Genomic DNA, 17,523 nt, shown 5'->3' with positions numbered 1-17,523 from the left:
TTTGTTTTAAAATCTTTTTCTGGATAATTATGGGAAATTATTAGCCTCGATTAAACTTAAGGGAAATTATTTGCCTCAATTTATTGATAATTTATTCTTCTATATGTTCTTTCTTCTCTCTATAACTTGTAATGCTTGACTTCCTGGATGTATCCTTTATTTCTTTTATTTTTTTCTGTTCTTTATATTTCTCTTTTTTCTCTACTTTCTAGGAGACTTCTTCAGTTTTGTTAAATATTATATTTATTAAATATTTTATCAGATATGACATTTGCAATTTTCAAGAATACTTGTTTCTTCATTGATTATTCCTTCACATAGAATAGAATTTTTTTTATTTTTTTCTCAAATTATCTGTGAATATGAACTAGATATATCTTGACATAGATACTAGCTTCTGAATTATCTATTTTTGGTATTGGTTCCACCCTGGTCTTTCATGTTATAACAATGTAATTTTGGTTTTGAAAAGACCACATTGACTGACTGTGACAAATTAATTGTTTAGAGGCAAGAGAATAAGCAAAGAGACACAGTGCCGTTTTCTGGCAAGAGATGACATGGTTTGGCAAAGAGGCCACCCATCTCTTGAAAGACTTAGAACAAATCAATGGAAGTAATACATACGTAAAATATTTTAAATAAATACATCTCTCCTTGCTCTATTCAGATTTTTCTATGCTCATACTCTGTGTTTTCTTTCTTTGACCTTTAATACCCTTTTATATTGTTTTTCTCCACTGATTTCCTTTCTAGAAACTATCGTTACCCTCAGATATTTAATCAGACAGATACTTGTTCTCACCCAACTCTTCTCCATACTCAAAGAAAACAAAAAAGGGTTTGAGGATCACAGAACAACTTCCAGCCTATGGCATGGAGGAGTTGAATAGAATCTTTTTAAAAGGGCCAGGCACAGTGGCTCACTCCTGTAATCCCAGCACTTTAGCACTTTGGGAGGCACAGGCGGATGGGTCACTTGAAGTCAGGAGTTTGAGACAAGCCTGGCCAACATGGTGAAACCCTGTGTCTACTAAAAATACAAATTTAGCTGAGCGCGGTGGCACGTGCCTGTAATCCCAGTTACTGGATAAGCTAAGGCAGAAGAATCGCTTGAACCTTTGAGGTGGAGGTTGCAGTGAGCCAAGATCATGCTATTGCACTCCAGCCTGGGTGACAGAGCAAAACACCATCTCAAAAAAGAAAAGAATATTTTTAAAGAGCTGTAACCTCTGCTCAGAAGTAGAAAGAACACTCACTATTAGGGATGAAGAGCTCATTTAGAAGGATTTACTCTAACTATGTTCCTCTAAAATGGACAGTTAAAGAAGGAAGGCTACACTGCCAGAAATCCTGAGAGATGGAGCTAAGGGAAAGAGCCCAGGTCTTTTTAAATTCCTGTGTACTGAATACAGAAAAGAAATCAACCTTAGACTCCGATTTGATTCCCATAAGTCTTTTGGTATTACCTGGCATGTTTATAGAACAGGAAAAAAAAAACCCACAATGGGCAGCTATAATTTTCCCTGCACCCAACTTCTGGCTGAGAGCATACTAGTTGACTGATGTCAATTCCTGAGATAATTTGTCTTTTGAAATTCTGACTATTGGAAAGACTTTTTTTTGGAATTGTATTGGCCTATTGGATTCAGTGGTAGGGGAGCTGAAAGTCACTCAATTCATTTGTTTCCAAAGAACAAGTAGAAGACCATTCAGCATTATGAAATATACAGATTGAAACTTTCCTTTCTCCTATTCCACCTCTACTCCCAAGGATCAAGTATATAGTCTCACCTGAGTGATTAATGCAGGACTAACAAAACTTGGGAACATATCCCTGACTGCAACCTTTTTCTACATTTGCTTCCTTTTTCTAAATTATAATTTAACCTTTCAGTCCCTCTAATCTTTAGATTTTTTATGTTATTATGTTAATCCTATAAACAGGTCCATGCTAACATGACAGCCAGTTATTGGATTTTATCTTCCAGATGACATGTAAGCCTTTCCTATTCAAAATTTACACATGACTTCAGCAGTAGAAGTGTGATATTCTGGGGTGACATGTCTGCAGCACACATTCCAAGAATCATTAGATAGCCAGACGCTTATTCTACTCCATTGCAACAAATGATGACAAGAAATATGAAGAAGTCTTAAAAGTCTTATCGAATTCAGTGCCTTCTGGTCTCTACTGTTCATGTAACAGTAGGGGCTTCTGCACTTTTCTTTACTCTCTCGTGAACTATATAACTGCCTCCCTTTCCCTTTCCATTCTTTATCACTAGGTGGAGGAACTGTGAAGACTAGTTCCATTAGGGCCTATCTCAATCTGGTTATTGATGTAGTAAGAGCTCGCTCATTATTGAGGAGTTCACAGATACCGTTATTCAATAAACCAGATGTGGTAAACTGCTATCTCAAAGACTATAATCTACAGACGTGCTTTGCATAGAAGAGTGTTTACAATTTGGGGGAATTTACCGATAAATTCTGCATTTCTGGCCCCTCTGAATAAAACCAACCTCTGGTAACCCTGAGTTCACACTGTCTCTTGGTAACATCTTCTGGGGCTGAGCAGTCAGTGCTCTTTTAGTTGTGACAGGTGCTTTCCAGTTTGCCATAGTTCTACTCACTCTATTCCTTATACCTGTCTCACCTTACCCATTAAAGCCAAATACCAGGAGATGTTTAAGAGGGAATTTTGTTTCTGACAGAGTGTTTAAAAGAAGAAAGTGTTGTAGAGTTTATTATCTTCTGGACTCTTCAGTGATAATCTAATATAAGCTATACTGATAAAATTATAGGAAGTTTTATGGTCTTTGTGTTATATTTCCCCCATTTCTATTCTTAGAATGTAGTCCTTTTAAAATCTATTGAAAATGAATGATAATGTAGCTTGGATGGACTTTTCTTTGACTATTCTGAAAAGCAATGTTGGATTAGATACAAAATTTAGCATGACACATTTTACTATTATTAATAGGCATTTGCCACCTGTCAGCCAAATAGATTCAAAATTGCTTATTAACAAAGTTGAGGGAATAAGTGGAAAATGTGTAAATAAATGAACTTCTACACTTTAGGTTGTCTACATTGTGTGAAAGGATTTTCCTTGAAAATGTGCCAACTTTTTTTCAACTTTTGGATCGCATCTTATTATCCTAGCTGTAATTAGAAATCTTGTGAAATTAAGAACCATTAAATTCAATGAGTTTTCAGCATCGGAAATTTGCCCAGAGGCACCCAGCTGATGGGTCTGCCTAGGATTAGGCTTTCACAGAGTTCTCCCTCCTCTCCTCCTATTCACTCTAAAAGGGAGCGTCTTCTCCACTTAGCTAATTAATTACACCTGCCAACAGGCAGATGGTTCTGTAGGCTTTGAAGTAGGGAAATAGCTAGGTGCGTATCAGCTAGCTTAAGCTTCCTTCAGTTGCAATTTAGATTATAACTCTTGAAGCTCTGGAGAAAATAAAATATTAAACAATTACAAATGAAACAACATTTTAAACATTTTTATTTCAAAAATGTATTTCAGGTGTTTATTAATAAATCATCATTCTCTTTTCCACATGTCAGCACACACATACTTTTAGAAGGCTTAGGTTTAGCATCTGGTTTGCAACAATTCTTGCGAGATGTTGCCAGCTAATTGTTCTGAACTTCAAAGTAAAATGAGAATAGAGAACCTAATATTTAAGTTCTCAAAATATTATAGCTTTTTAGTAAATAATGTTCTTGTGATATCATTGTTTAATTGTAAGGAAAGATATATGTGACAATGGTGAAATTAGAACCGAGGACACTATTGGTACTCTTATTAGCATTCCCACTACCTGTATTTCAGTTTTTGGGGTTTGTTTTGTTTTGTTTTGTTTTGTTTTGTTTCGTTTTGTTTTTTGAGACGGAGTCTCGCTCTTTCACCCAGGCCAGACTGCAGTCACGCTATCTCTGCTCACTGCAAGCTCCGCCTGCAGGGTTCATGCCATTCTCCTGCTTCAGCCTCCCGAGTAGCTGGACTACAGGTGGTGGCCACCGTGCCTGGCTAATTTTTTGTATTTTTAGTAGAGACGGGTTTTCACCGTGTTAGCCAGGATGGTCTCAATCTCCTGACCTCCTGATCCGCTTGCCTCAGCCTCCCGAAGTGCTGGGATTACAGGCGTGAGCCACTGTGCCCGGCCTGTATTCCAGAGTTTTATGCTAATCCGATTAGTCTTCCTTTTTGTCTCCCTTGCATCTCAGCTAGGTAGCATGAACTAGAGATTATCACCAGAGCTTAATTTTCTATGTAAGATTCTTTCAAATATGATATAGCTATATAAACACATGCCCTACAAAACTAAATTAGGCATAGAACATGAATGTATACAAGATACTCTTTGTATTATTCTCTTCTGTAAAGTTGAGTTTAAATCTTTTTAAATTCACAAATAAATAGTTTCATGAAACTTCTAAGAATATTTTCTCTTATTTTACTTTATATCTGAGAAAGTTTTAGTTAAGAAATTTCTACTTTTAAAGATAATTATATCTTTAAAAGTGAACATATCCTTTTGTTTGTGCTAGAATAAAAACTCTTCTGTGTACAATATATTGTATTACCTTTTAACTCAGCGCGTTTATGAAATTAATGTACAAAAAATAAAGAAAATATCCCAAACTCACAAATAAAATCAGCTTCCTTTTTTCACTATTTTAAATAAAAGTTAGCTAATAGGCATGTCTAAAGATGAATATTTTTAACTATATCAAGCAAAGAAAAAAGATGATTTAAGAAATGTATGTTTCAAGAAGATATTTCAGTTCTCTTATGATATTGAGCGGTATTTAATCCAGTAAGTTCACCTAACAAAAGGTACTGTGATAAGGCTACATTTAACCACATGTTTTAATTTTGGATTCCCTTTTTTTCCCCCATCATATGAATCCAATTTACCTTTACAGTGATTACAATATTAAGCTTAATGTTTAAATACATTTTCATTTATTTAAATTAATAATGTAAATATTTTGCACTTTTGCTTTCTTTATGTGAATTACTCAACAAATAATAGGAAAAAAATTATAAGGGGAATGGAATTCAGTTAGAAGAATTGAATGCTCTACACATTTAGATATCAATTTTATATTTTTAGAAATACAGCTATAAAGCACATAGAGATAAATTCTTTATAAGTTTATGAGTTTGGATATGGTAATTAAAATCATTTTACCCTATTCATTAAAGCAGAGCTTTCAAACACTAAGCATAGAGTTCCCACAGTACTTGACAATAATAAAATTGGCTTTCTTTTAATTCACTTTTTTATTTTTTATTTTTTTACCAAATTGAAGGGCTTTTCCTTAAGTGGGCTGAATTCATGAAGTTTTTTATTGTGCTGCCTTTTCCTCTGCGTCTACTTTTGACAGAGGTAAAAGAAATGCACCTCAAGAGATGAGGTTGGGATATGGTCCAGACATCTACCAGAGCCAAGAGTTTTGTTTTTTTTTTTTTTTTAACGCAGAGTTTTTCATGTAGAAAAGATCCCTTAAAAGCATAATTTTACCTTTCAACTCCGTAAAATATTTTCAAAAAGGACTTCAGGGAAATTACTGTGAGTTCTTAATTATACTTAGAAGTAGATTACATAAGATAAAGTTGTGCCTCATCTCTGCTTAAACTGTTTTTTTTTTTTTTTTCCATTTAGATTACTCACTCTTTCCTTTCTACAATGGGGAGAGCACAGACTAAAAATTTAAAAGCCAACTCAGCCATCAGACTAAGTTGGAATCATGGTTCTTTCGAACTCTTACCAGTTATTTAGCTCTCTAAACCTCAGTTTTTTCATCTGTAAAATGAGATCAGTAATAATTACCTCATAGGATTTCTGTAATGATTAAGAGAAATACTGTATTATAAGTATTCACACAATGGCAGCATTTATGAAGAGTGTACAGTGAGGTGGCTAACAATGGGCTTTGGAGCCAGGCAGACAGACTTTGGAATCCTAGCCTGATTCCCAACTATGCATGAGGCATTTGGCAACTTGCTTCATCATTGTGTGTCTCACTTGCTATGCCTTTGGGGTACAGAAATCCCACCCTTAAAAAGGAAAGTTCTGTATTTAGTGATTGTGAATGATTTTATGGGTGTCCAGAAGCATAATGTGCTCCAAAAAGGGCATCTGAAACTCATAAAAGTGGGTTAAAATAATTTTTTTTTAATGAGCAAATGCACAAACCCATGAATTTTAACGTGGCCTAATAGTCTTGCCCTGGTTTTAGCTCTCTCTGAAAAGGGTATTTATGACAGGGAATGGAGAAAATCATCAAGCAGGATAGAAGAAATCTGCTTATCAGAGAACTCTTCCTATCTTTGCCTCAATAATAATAATAGTACATCAATTGAACATGTGTTGCATGGCAGACCCTGTGGTCAACACATACATATGGTAACTCATTTTCTCCTTTCAGTTGCCTCATGAACGTGGCACTATGAGTTATCACCATTTTATAGAGAAGAGAACTGAGATTTGGGGAGGATAACTACAAAAATTATCTCATACTTTTTGATAATTCCCTGCCCGAAAGGCTGTCACTCTATGGCAGAGTCATGGTTACCCAGTCCCCTGCAGATATCAACTTCTCAATAGTTTTCCCTTCTTGAATGTTGGCATCTTGAGTTGACTAAATCATCTGGCATTGTTAGACATTTTAGAATTTTTCTTTATGTGTAGCCTCAAGAAGCAGACAAAGATCCGCAAAGATTTTAAAATATTTATTTATCCTATGAAAGCAGAAACATTCTAAAGGATGTTCCTTTATGTAATTTAGAAGACATGATAATACACATTACAGAGCTATAATGGAGGCTATTCTCTTATGACCTCAGATGTGACAATATGAAAATAATTTTTACAATGGAGAAAATGATTGGCTGGTGGTAGGGACCATAGAATATTGTGTTTTTGAATTAATTCATTATTCTACAGTAAAAATTCCAGACCCTTGACCTGGAAGAAAAGAGCTCAGCTCTCTTGTACAAGACTTTGGAATTTACGCTAATTTATTTAAAACACAGTGGGAGTGACAGCAGAGGTAAAGGCCACCTGGAGATTGTGAGGGAGGTTTTGTGACCTATGAACTATGCACCAACCTGATCCAAACAGAGGGAAATCTAGCAGCTCTAAATGCTGTCACAGAATATAGTTAGAGAAATGACAGGAAATTACTAAAGGGTTAACTCAACCAGATATCTAAGATACTTCAGTGTGGGAGAGATAGTAAGTTATGGAATTTATGATCTTGTTCTTAGGAAGAATTTAACTTACGAAATACAGAGAAACCCAATTTTTTAATTAACTAACTTTAGTAAGACGTTTAATAATATTTTAGCTCAATATATCTATCTCTAAAATTGTCATGCTAGGCACCAAACTTAATGAGGATTTCATGTATCTCTCAAAGGTTTTCATTTGGTCATCATTTCTCCCCCAAAACCTGTACTTTGACCAATGTACATAGGTTTTAAAATAGTTTAGACAAAGCTCCTGAACTATATTATTAACTTATTTTGAAATAGCTAGTACCTTTTGAACACCTAGTACGTAACTGGAGTTTTGTATACAGTATCTGTATTTCTCATTGTAACCCAACAAAGTAAAGATTATTATTCCAATTTTGTAGATGATAGAAAAGAAACCTGAAGTAATTTGCCTGCAACCACTTAGTAAAAGTGCCAAATCTATAGTTAAAAAATGAACTAACGTATAAACAAATTGTGGTATATTCATAGACTGGAATAATACAAAACAATAAAAATGAACAGCCTATGAATTAAAGCAAAAGCATAAATAAATCTCAAAAAAATTATTTTCAGGGAAAGAAGATAAGAAAAAGGAATATGACACATATTGTATGATTCTATTTCTATGAATTTAATAAAGAGGCAAATCTAATTTGTTGTGGTAGAAGTCAGCATAGTGGCTGACTTTCTATGCTGACTTCTATGCAGTATTGACTTGAACGAAGCAGGGAAAATTTTCTGGAGTGATAGAGATATGCTGTGTCTTTATCTGGGTGGCGGCTACTTGATACAGATGTACAAATACTGTATACATGTATATGTAAAACATCGAGCTTAAAATTTGTCCATTTTACTGTAGTTAATTTACACTAATTGGAAACTGTATGCAAAGCAATCTAAAAAGCCATTTCTTTCTATTTTGCCGCAGTACCTGATATTTCGTATTTTGACAACCAGTGCTTTATAAAATGATGGTTACTATTATTCAATTATTCCTTCCTGATTTTCTCCAGATTTAAACTTCATTTTAAGAGAAAATTAATTCGGACCTTCGTGTCGTGGCTTTTAAAATAATCTTCCAGTATGGCTTGTTTGCAATCTTATTTTATGACTCCTTCTTTAATTTCTTATTTTGTAAAGTGTTGTCTTTATGTGTTATTTTTAAAATTAACATTCTAGGAATTTTAGCTGAGACTTCTAGCCCCCAAATCACATATGTATATTTTTAATAATCTCAAATATAGCCTTTTAAAAATCTTGACATATTTGAAAATCATATAATCATTGTACAAGATTAAATCATTATTCTTTCTCTTGCTTTATCTTTTATTTGCAAGTCTTAACATGCCAGCAACAAACATACATAGCAATATCATTTATTATTACTGTCATCAAGAAAAATCATACTTTTTTGAAGTCTTCTAAAAAAGAAATAGTGTAGAAATCACACATTTTGAGAAGAGTTATTAAAACTGTACAAACTAATATAGTGGGTGAGATATTTGAAAGTGACCTTGCAGGATATCCCCAGGCTTATTGTATTAAATCCTGTAAATAAAAGGGACAAATCATTTCTGAGTAGTAATATGACTGTCTCCCTTATTGGTAATGAAAACATTGAACTCTACTGATTTGTTCTACTGAAGCAATTACATTTTCTGGAAACTTGGAACAGTTATTTAAGAGGATTGTTGTCTGTAATGAGGGCTTTCTGGTGGATAGAGGAATAAAAATATGTGAGCTTTATGTAAAGGAGTGTTCTATTTTAATAGCAAGAAGACATTAAATTTCTCATTCTTTCTTTTTATATACCTTTGGTTGTGTTTGTCTGTTATCAGAGAGATAATCACCTACTGTGAATTTTCCCATCCATCTTCCAGAAATCATATTTTACTCTTTATAATTATTAATGTAGTTTTAATTTTTTCTAAGACATTTTAAAGTGTCATTTTCAAAACATTGAGCCAGATCTCTTAACAATAATAACAAAAATAAGTTATGAGGGTTACACCTGATAAATTATTTTACTAAATTGTTTGCCAATAACTTAAAGATCAGGTTTTTAACAGTGCTTTGTAAATGTTTTACACATAGACCTTTCTTGAAGTAAACAGAAATAAAACTCTTGCCTATAAAAATTACACTTTAAAGATAGTATTTAAGAGGGTCAACTTCAATAGTCACTAGGGAAGTGCAAATTAAAATAATACCACTATACACCAATAAGAGTGACTACAATGAAATACAACAAAACAAACAAACCGATAATCAAGGCTTGACAAGGTCAAGAAGCAACTAGATTTCTCATATACTACTAATGGGCATATAAATAAGTTAAATTGGTTAAATAAAAAGTGATTATCACTATGACCCAGCAATACTACTTCTAGGTATACACGCAACATAAATGTGTACATATAATCATCGAAAGGCATTTTCTAGGAAGTGCATAGCAGCAGTTATTTATAATAGCCCAAATGTGGAAAGTATCCAGATGCCCATCAATGTAGAATTGAAAAACCATGGAATACCACACAACAATGAAAATAAACAATATAGATGAATTTCACAAACATAATGTTGAGCAAAAGGAGCCAGACGCAAAAGAATACATATGGTATGATTCCATATACGTAAAATACAAAAATAAGCACACATTATATTGTTCAAAGTCAGGATCAGGGTTCTGATAGAGTGATATGAGGTAGAAAATATGAGGAAGGCTGCTGTGGTGTTGGTATGGCTCAAGCTCTTGATCTGAGTGCTGGTTACATAAGTGTGTTCAGTTTGTAAAAGTTAATTGAATATGATAATGCACATCTATGTGTGTATATTATAATTCAATTAAAAAGTTTCTTCAAACGCTTTACATTTGTTCAAGTCACAAGATTTATGTTTTATAAATATCCAGAAGATGCAAGGTTTCTTTTGAGTCACTATAACAGAGACTGATAGTTGTCACCAATATCTATTACCACTTTCTAAATTTTAAGTAGTATATGAAGTTTAGCTACTCATATGATCACCCAGAACAAATACGTTAATCCCCTTCCTTCCGTACACCTAGCTGTGTCTCATTGACTTCATTCTGACTAACGAGATATAAGTGTAATTGTGCTGTGGCAATTTGCAGGAATTTTCATTAAAATGCATGTACTCTTCCCCTGTTCTTTTGTCCTTCATGATTTTCTCCATCTTTTGCATGGTTTTTGCCAGTTGGAAACTCCTCTTGTATTGAAGATGGTAGAGAAACAAGAAAAAAATAGAATCGGGCTCCCTGACGATTGTGGATTTTTATATAATAGCCTTAAATAACCTAGCCAGATTTTTATATAAAAGAAAAAAAAAAGTCTATACTCTTTAAGCTACAACCTCATCTAGTACTGATGAATACAATGTTAGAATGAATACTCAAAAGAAGTATATTCCTTGCTCATACCAAGAAGTCACCACTATTTAAATAATTAGCAATTTAAAATTATAATAGAAGCAACTATGTGACAGATACTGTGAGTACAATAACCCCATCACAGAATTAAGCAAACTCGGCTTCATAAAGGTGGACAAGGCCCACCTTTGCTTTGTTGAAACAAAACTAGATTATGAGCTTTATTTTATCCAGTTAACTAGATTCGGTGTTATTGCCTTTACAATTCAAAGCCATGACAGAGCAGGATTTCTCTCCCCTACCACCTGTCTCTCTCCACCTACCTAGAGTATATTATCTATCTCTTTATAATATAGCATATATTATGACTTTAATATGCAAGATGGATTTGTGGGGAGAATAGATTACAGGCAAGAAGTCAAATCTGGTATGAGATGATAGAACCTGAATTAAGTAGTAGTTGTGGAAATAAAAAGAGACACTATGAGAAACTTTCTTTAGAGCACCATAAATGGTTAAATATAGAAATAAAGGAAATAGTAATAAATTTCAAACTTTGAGTCTATGTGACTTTTACAGCATTTATGTTGATTTTAACAGAAATAAGAAAACACAGGGAGAATACAAATCTGGGGAAAATTATTAGAAAAAAGTCAGACATGTTGACACACGTATGGGATTGTATAATAAGACAATTTGAGAAGGAAATCCTATATTCATAATTTGAGTACTGTTATAAGATAAAATATATTTTTAATTTTTTCCAGGGAATATCAATGAGTTTAAGTGGATTACTACTTTCTTAATATTAGGACAGAAAGAGTATATTAAGATCAAAATAAATATATTCAATATTTTATGGGATTTATAATGTAAATATCTAGTGCATATCACTAACATGATGCTATCACTAAGCAAGCAATAATTTTTTACAAAAGTTGGTCATGTTCTATGGATGTTCTCATTATCATACTCATCAAAAACATTTGAAATTCTACTATGTGCTTGACACTTTCTTTGGCACTAGGGACACAGAGAGATGTACATCATAGTTCTAATCCTTGAGGGACCTCCAATAAGATAGGGGAGACAAGGCAAGTACACAAAAGAATAAATAAGAAGGTAAGGTAGCATTTCCTCTATGTCAGATAAGTGGCTCAGGTAATCAGTGTTACAGGAGTTAGAGGAAGGGGGAACTCTAAGAACTAGGTGGTCATAGCAAACCTCTCAGAGGAGCTAGAACTCAAAACTGAAGCATAATGAAAGCTAAGAATTGTAGTGGATACTGAAGTATGTATTAATAAGTTAGAACATTGCAACAAGCATTACTGAGCTTCATTCAACTGAAATCAAGATATTATTTTCTATCTTAGGCTGATTTTCAGCCAGTGGATCTAATAATTTTATCTTGAAATTGCTGTACTCTGATGGAAAAACATTTGGTATCTGCATCCATGAGCTTTTGACTCTGATCATTGAGCTGAAATATAGAAGGTTACATCACTCATTTACATTATCACCCTCTACCCCCTCCCAATACAAATGTGACATTTCAATTTTGCACACTTCAACTCTCCTTAAATCATCTGTATAAAAACTTCAAAGCTTGATTGATGATGAATGAGCCATTGTCTCCTCAAGCACCCGGTTCTCATTAGCCTTTAGAGTCTCAGCTTATTAATAATGAACCTTGAGGGCTGACCCAGTGGGGTAGCAGCAATTCATTGTGCTCCCAGCTGAAAGGTCTGGGTTTGGGAAAGATACAGGAATCTCTGGACCAAGTCCATTCCAGAGATCATGTATTAAGTATCATAGGTGGATGATATGAGCTATATTACTTTTGTATCATTATCTGCCAACAGACTTGTGTGGCTTAAGGTGATGACAGTGAAAAAGATACATTGCTTTATGTCTGAGAAAGTCCTGTAACAGCTTTCTGTAGCTTCATCTTGAAAATGGGTTTTGCTGCCTTGGATTTTGATTCTTGATTCTGCCCTTTGACTTAGATAGATAGTATAAGTCTGACATATGCATTATTTAAATGCTCCTATTGTGATTAGATGAGTGCAATATTTCTAATCTGTATTATTTTAATTATCATTTTAATTCTAAGGTTGACCTGTAGATGCACCCCTGCAAAACAAGATACTTAGATATACAATCAGGGATAGAGGTTAAATATTTCATTCCTGTTTATTAGTTCCTTCTTATATCATATGGTTGGTAGATTTTGAGTAGATTTAAAATGTTCACTGATAATATCGATCATATAGACTAAAGTGACATATAGGGTAACTGCATTTAAAATTATAACCTTTATTTTGGAAAAAGAGAAAGATATTCAATCTTATTTACAAAATGGTTACAAATTGTGCATGGGGTCCATGCAATTTTGTAAATTTCTTAAACCTAGTAAAGAGGTCATATTAATCTGTATTTTCAGCAGGGATGTTACATCACAATTAGGTCATTTCATACAGGGCAGAGAAAAAAAGCTATTATTCAGTATTTTACCATAGTTTTAGAGATAATATATTTGCAAAATATCAATGATTCTGTTAATGGGCACTCATCCCCAAATTCACTGCGGTAACTAGCATTTGACAAGAAATGAAGAATACAAAAGAAGTCATTTAAATAACACAAACATTTCCTTCTTTATTAGACTCATGAAAATGGACATCAAGGAAAGACATCGTCCAATGGTTAACCTTTGTGGAGTGAATGACTAAGATACAAATACTTTCTGTCCTGTCCTCTTTCAAATGTCATATTGGCGGTTTATACCTTTCTGAAAAATGTAAGGACAATGTGAGGTAGACTTACAGTTCAATACAAGAAAATTTAGGCTTCTCTGTAGCATATGCAAGGTGATTTGCACAGGCTTAGAGAAATTTGGTCTGTATGGGATAGCTAAAGATCATCATTATTCACCTGGTAACTAATAATTGAATTTTGTGTACAAAATAGGTTTGGGAATAAAAATGCCTTATAAATATCAAATGTATTGTCTGCAGTAATATTGTATATTATCAGTTATATGCATTTTATATAATAAATGCTATTTTCCTTTCAGCTTTCTCTAACCACAGAATTATATATATTTTTTTCTTAAATTCAAGATATTCTGTATAGATATTTCAATTAATCAAATATTTATTGTGTATCACCTTGAGCCTTGCATAATACTAGAAACTGGAGATATGGTTTTGAACAAAACAGAAACAGCTTCATACTTTATGACACATAGGACCAGTCAAGATAACCTATAGAGTGTTTATGGGAAAAGATAACTTTCATTCTTACTTTGATTTGGTCAGAATATAATTTAAAATTAGGAACTACAATAGAAGTTACCTTATAAATGTTGATTGCAAATTCCATGGTACTTTTTTTCCAAGTACAATTAAATCTAACAATTATTCATGGAGTGACTATTGCTCTAGGTTTGATGCTATAGATACAGCACTGAAAAACATTTCTTACCTTCATGGGGCTTAGTCTAATTATATTTCAGTTACAAATACTATGCTATATATAAGTTAAATTCAAGATATTGGAAAATAGTGTAGATTACAATTTACTGTAAATACAAAAAGATTCATGACATCTTTTACTCGACTTGCATGCATTAATCTAGTCAGAAACGTTTGAGACACAAACATATTTAAGTGTTTACTGGAAATTTTCAGCAATGAAATGATACTTTTTTCATCGATGTCATGTCTAATATATCTTACCATATTTAACCATGACATTTATTAAAAAGAGACAGTTCTGTTTTGTGAACTTGCCAGAAATATTTGTGTGTAATATGATAAGAAAACTCATAGCAGCTTTTTTCTATCAATTGATTAAATGACCAAGAATCTATCCATGTCTCTCTCGATTTACTCTGATTATTTTCTGCAGTGGAAGTAAAATACAGTGAAATGAGATACTTTGAGCTCATTCACGCGTTCAACAATTTTTTTAAGTTTCTGCACTCATCCAGACATTTTGCATCTTTGTTTGAGTGTCAATTAAATGTGTGCCTCCTTTGCCTACCTTTCTTAACATTTATTTGTTACTTTATTTCATGTTAGCGGGAGGGAAACTGTTGGTTGGTGTAACACAGGTGATTCCTTCGTAAAATCTTTGATAAAACTTATGGAGAACTTTGTTATTCTTGTGTGTCACCACAAGATCTAAATATAGCCAGATATTTTTGTACTCTTATTAGATAAACATCTAAACAAGCTTTTCTCTTTTCCTAATCCTTGTCCCTCTTTCTTATCTAAAAAATGCGGTGAAGCCTCTGTAGTCAACCAAGACAGAAACATTAGGCATTCCTTCTAACAAGTAAATAATTTGTATCTCTAAGAACTTTCTTACAGGTTAGTATCTATTCTCTAGAATTTTTTTAATACAGAAATAAACCTACCTGAGTATATTTTCTCACAAAAATATGTCAAATTCATATTTTAAAAACGTAAAGTTACAAAATCAATGAAAACTTTAAGAATATATGTAAATGCCACTATAACATTACTTTCTGACACATATTTAGGTAATCAAATTAATCAAAAGAAAGTGTAAGATTGTACATTAAAACTGTCCTATAAGTGTCAATGAAATTCTACATTCTCTGATTGTGAGGCTTTGACATTCAACAGCAGAATAGAGTGTATACCAAACATAAAGGAAAAAAGAATCTTTCAAGGAAAGATTTTCAAGGAAAACAAACAATACATAAATAAACTACCCATCATTAATTGCTAAACATTTATAAATCCTCCTGACCAGAACTGCTATCAGATGCTGAGTTTTGAATTAGGAATGATAAAAGTATCATCTGGATTGATCATGTGTCTTAATTTGAAATGTTAACGTGTAAGATTATGCTGGATTTATTATTGTCTCCTTTCTAAATCCCTTTTCCAAGTATAAGCCAAGCTCTTGAACAGACTATTTCTAAGAAACAAATATCAACATTCATAGCAGATTAATACTGTTGAAGAAAGGGATTTGATAAGACTATTATTCAGTATAATATAATCTGATTCTATTTGAAAAATTTTAGATAGGAAGTTGGAGATGGATACTGTGTTCCTTTGTATGAACTATTTGAAATACAATGTGACTCCTGAAAAATACACACTCTTTCTGCAATGTTTGAGCTATTACCTTTTCACTTTTTTTTTTTAAGTAGAACTTTTCTAAATGTAGACTGAAAAATAACCTTTATTTCCTGCATAGCAGTCAAAATCTTCTTTCTTTGTCACCTAATGGAAAATTATTCCTAGAGCAGAAGAGCATCACCTAATGTCTCATGAGAAAGCTATTAGTATGAGATCGTCACATTTCTTAGATAAAAACTTAATGCCAAACATTAATGTAAAAATCCATTTCACAATCTTTCTTACGTCTTACATCTCCCTTCTGCTTTGATTAAGGTTGTATGGTTAGGTCATAGAAAATAATGAACTGGGTTTTAGAAGTAGAAAGATGATCTAATTTCTTTTCTTTTTTTTTTCCTCACCGAGAAAATGGAACCAATAGTCAGTGAAATGACTGATGATGAAAATGGGAGTGATTTTAAATGTAGAAAGAACTGCAATATCAAAATTAATCTGGAGGGTTTCGTACATGTAATGCAGTAAGGCACTTGGGATGTGACCACCCGTCCACAAATAACCCTCTTGTGGTGTGACCTGTTCCTTTCATTTATCTCACTTCAGTTTAAGATGACTCCTACAAATTCAGCTTGGGGTTCTACACAAGAGAGATGAATTTCTCAAGGCTACCGTGGGAGATGGTGTTGGTTGCCTTCCCAATATCCACGGCCCTCTTCTTCCTCACTAACACTCCTGCTGGTCTGGGTTTTGTCCCAGTAGCAATATTTCTACCTCAATAGTTAGTTATTCAATCTCTCTTGCGGTAGGGATAGCCATGGGATATTGTTCTGGCCAATGAAATGCAGACATAATCCTCGAGGAGAGCATTTCTTCCCAAATAAAAAGTCACAGCTTCACTAGGAGGAAGTCTCTTGCTTACTCTTCTGACTTCATCCTGCCTGCAATTCAGAAAGACTGCAGTTTAGTCTTTAGATGTAGCAGCCATCTTGTGCCTGAAATGAATAAAACTGACACACTGAGGATGGCAGAACAGATAGTGGGCACTGCGGAACAGCTGAACTAACATCTGCAACTGCCTCCTATAGGCTTCTTATGTGAAAAAAGAAATCCTCTATCTCTATAAACTGTTAACTGGGTTTTGATTACTTGTAGTTGAGCACCTTATGGACTGATGCATGATTTCTCTTAAATTGCTTTTGTATTGAACAAGAGGGGGAAATGCGGTACATATTGGGCCAGAAGGTGCTATGTGTATTTCTAGCTAATCTCTTCAAATAATAAGAATAATATTTTCGGAGGATATATTTCAGTTTTTATTTTCCTGGATAACTTAAAGCTATCCGAAAGAGAATTCATTTCTGTGGTCAGTCATTGTTTGTGGAGGACAAATTAGCTAATCAAGGCCAGTGTTGTGAAATAAAAAATCAAGTACAAATTGGCTTTAGTGCATGTTATCCCACAGCCATATCCTTACTTCAGTGAACCACAGGATTTGTTATACGTTGCTTCGTGTTGTTAAGAATAATTGGCAATCTTATCGATTTCATTTGAGATGACAACATTTTTGTGATTGAGGCATTAATTTTATCTTCCACTTTGTGCTAATTACTTACCTACTGACTGCAGTGAATGTCACCTTGACTGAAACAATTTCTCTAAGGATAATTTGACAATTGATACCAAAAATCTTAAAAAGATCCACACTCTATGACCTTGGAATGTCATGTGTGGAA

General features: G+C 33.5%; 1 protein-coding gene across 6 annotated transcripts in view; it reads left to right on the top strand.

The window, feature by feature from the left end:
• The window catches only part of ERBB4 (erb-b2 receptor tyrosine kinase 4), a 1,162,809-nt gene that overhangs the window by 727,298 nt on the left and 417,988 nt on the right, over positions 1-17,523 (top strand). The window lies entirely within an intron of this gene.

The sequence above is a fragment of the Pongo abelii genome, chromosome 11 (assembly GCF_028885655.2).
Source record: "Pongo abelii isolate AG06213 chromosome 11, NHGRI_mPonAbe1-v2.0_pri, whole genome shotgun sequence".
Taxonomy (NCBI): domain Eukaryota; kingdom Metazoa; phylum Chordata; class Mammalia; order Primates; family Hominidae; genus Pongo; species Pongo abelii.
This window is presented reverse-complemented; position numbering and strand designations above follow the sequence as displayed.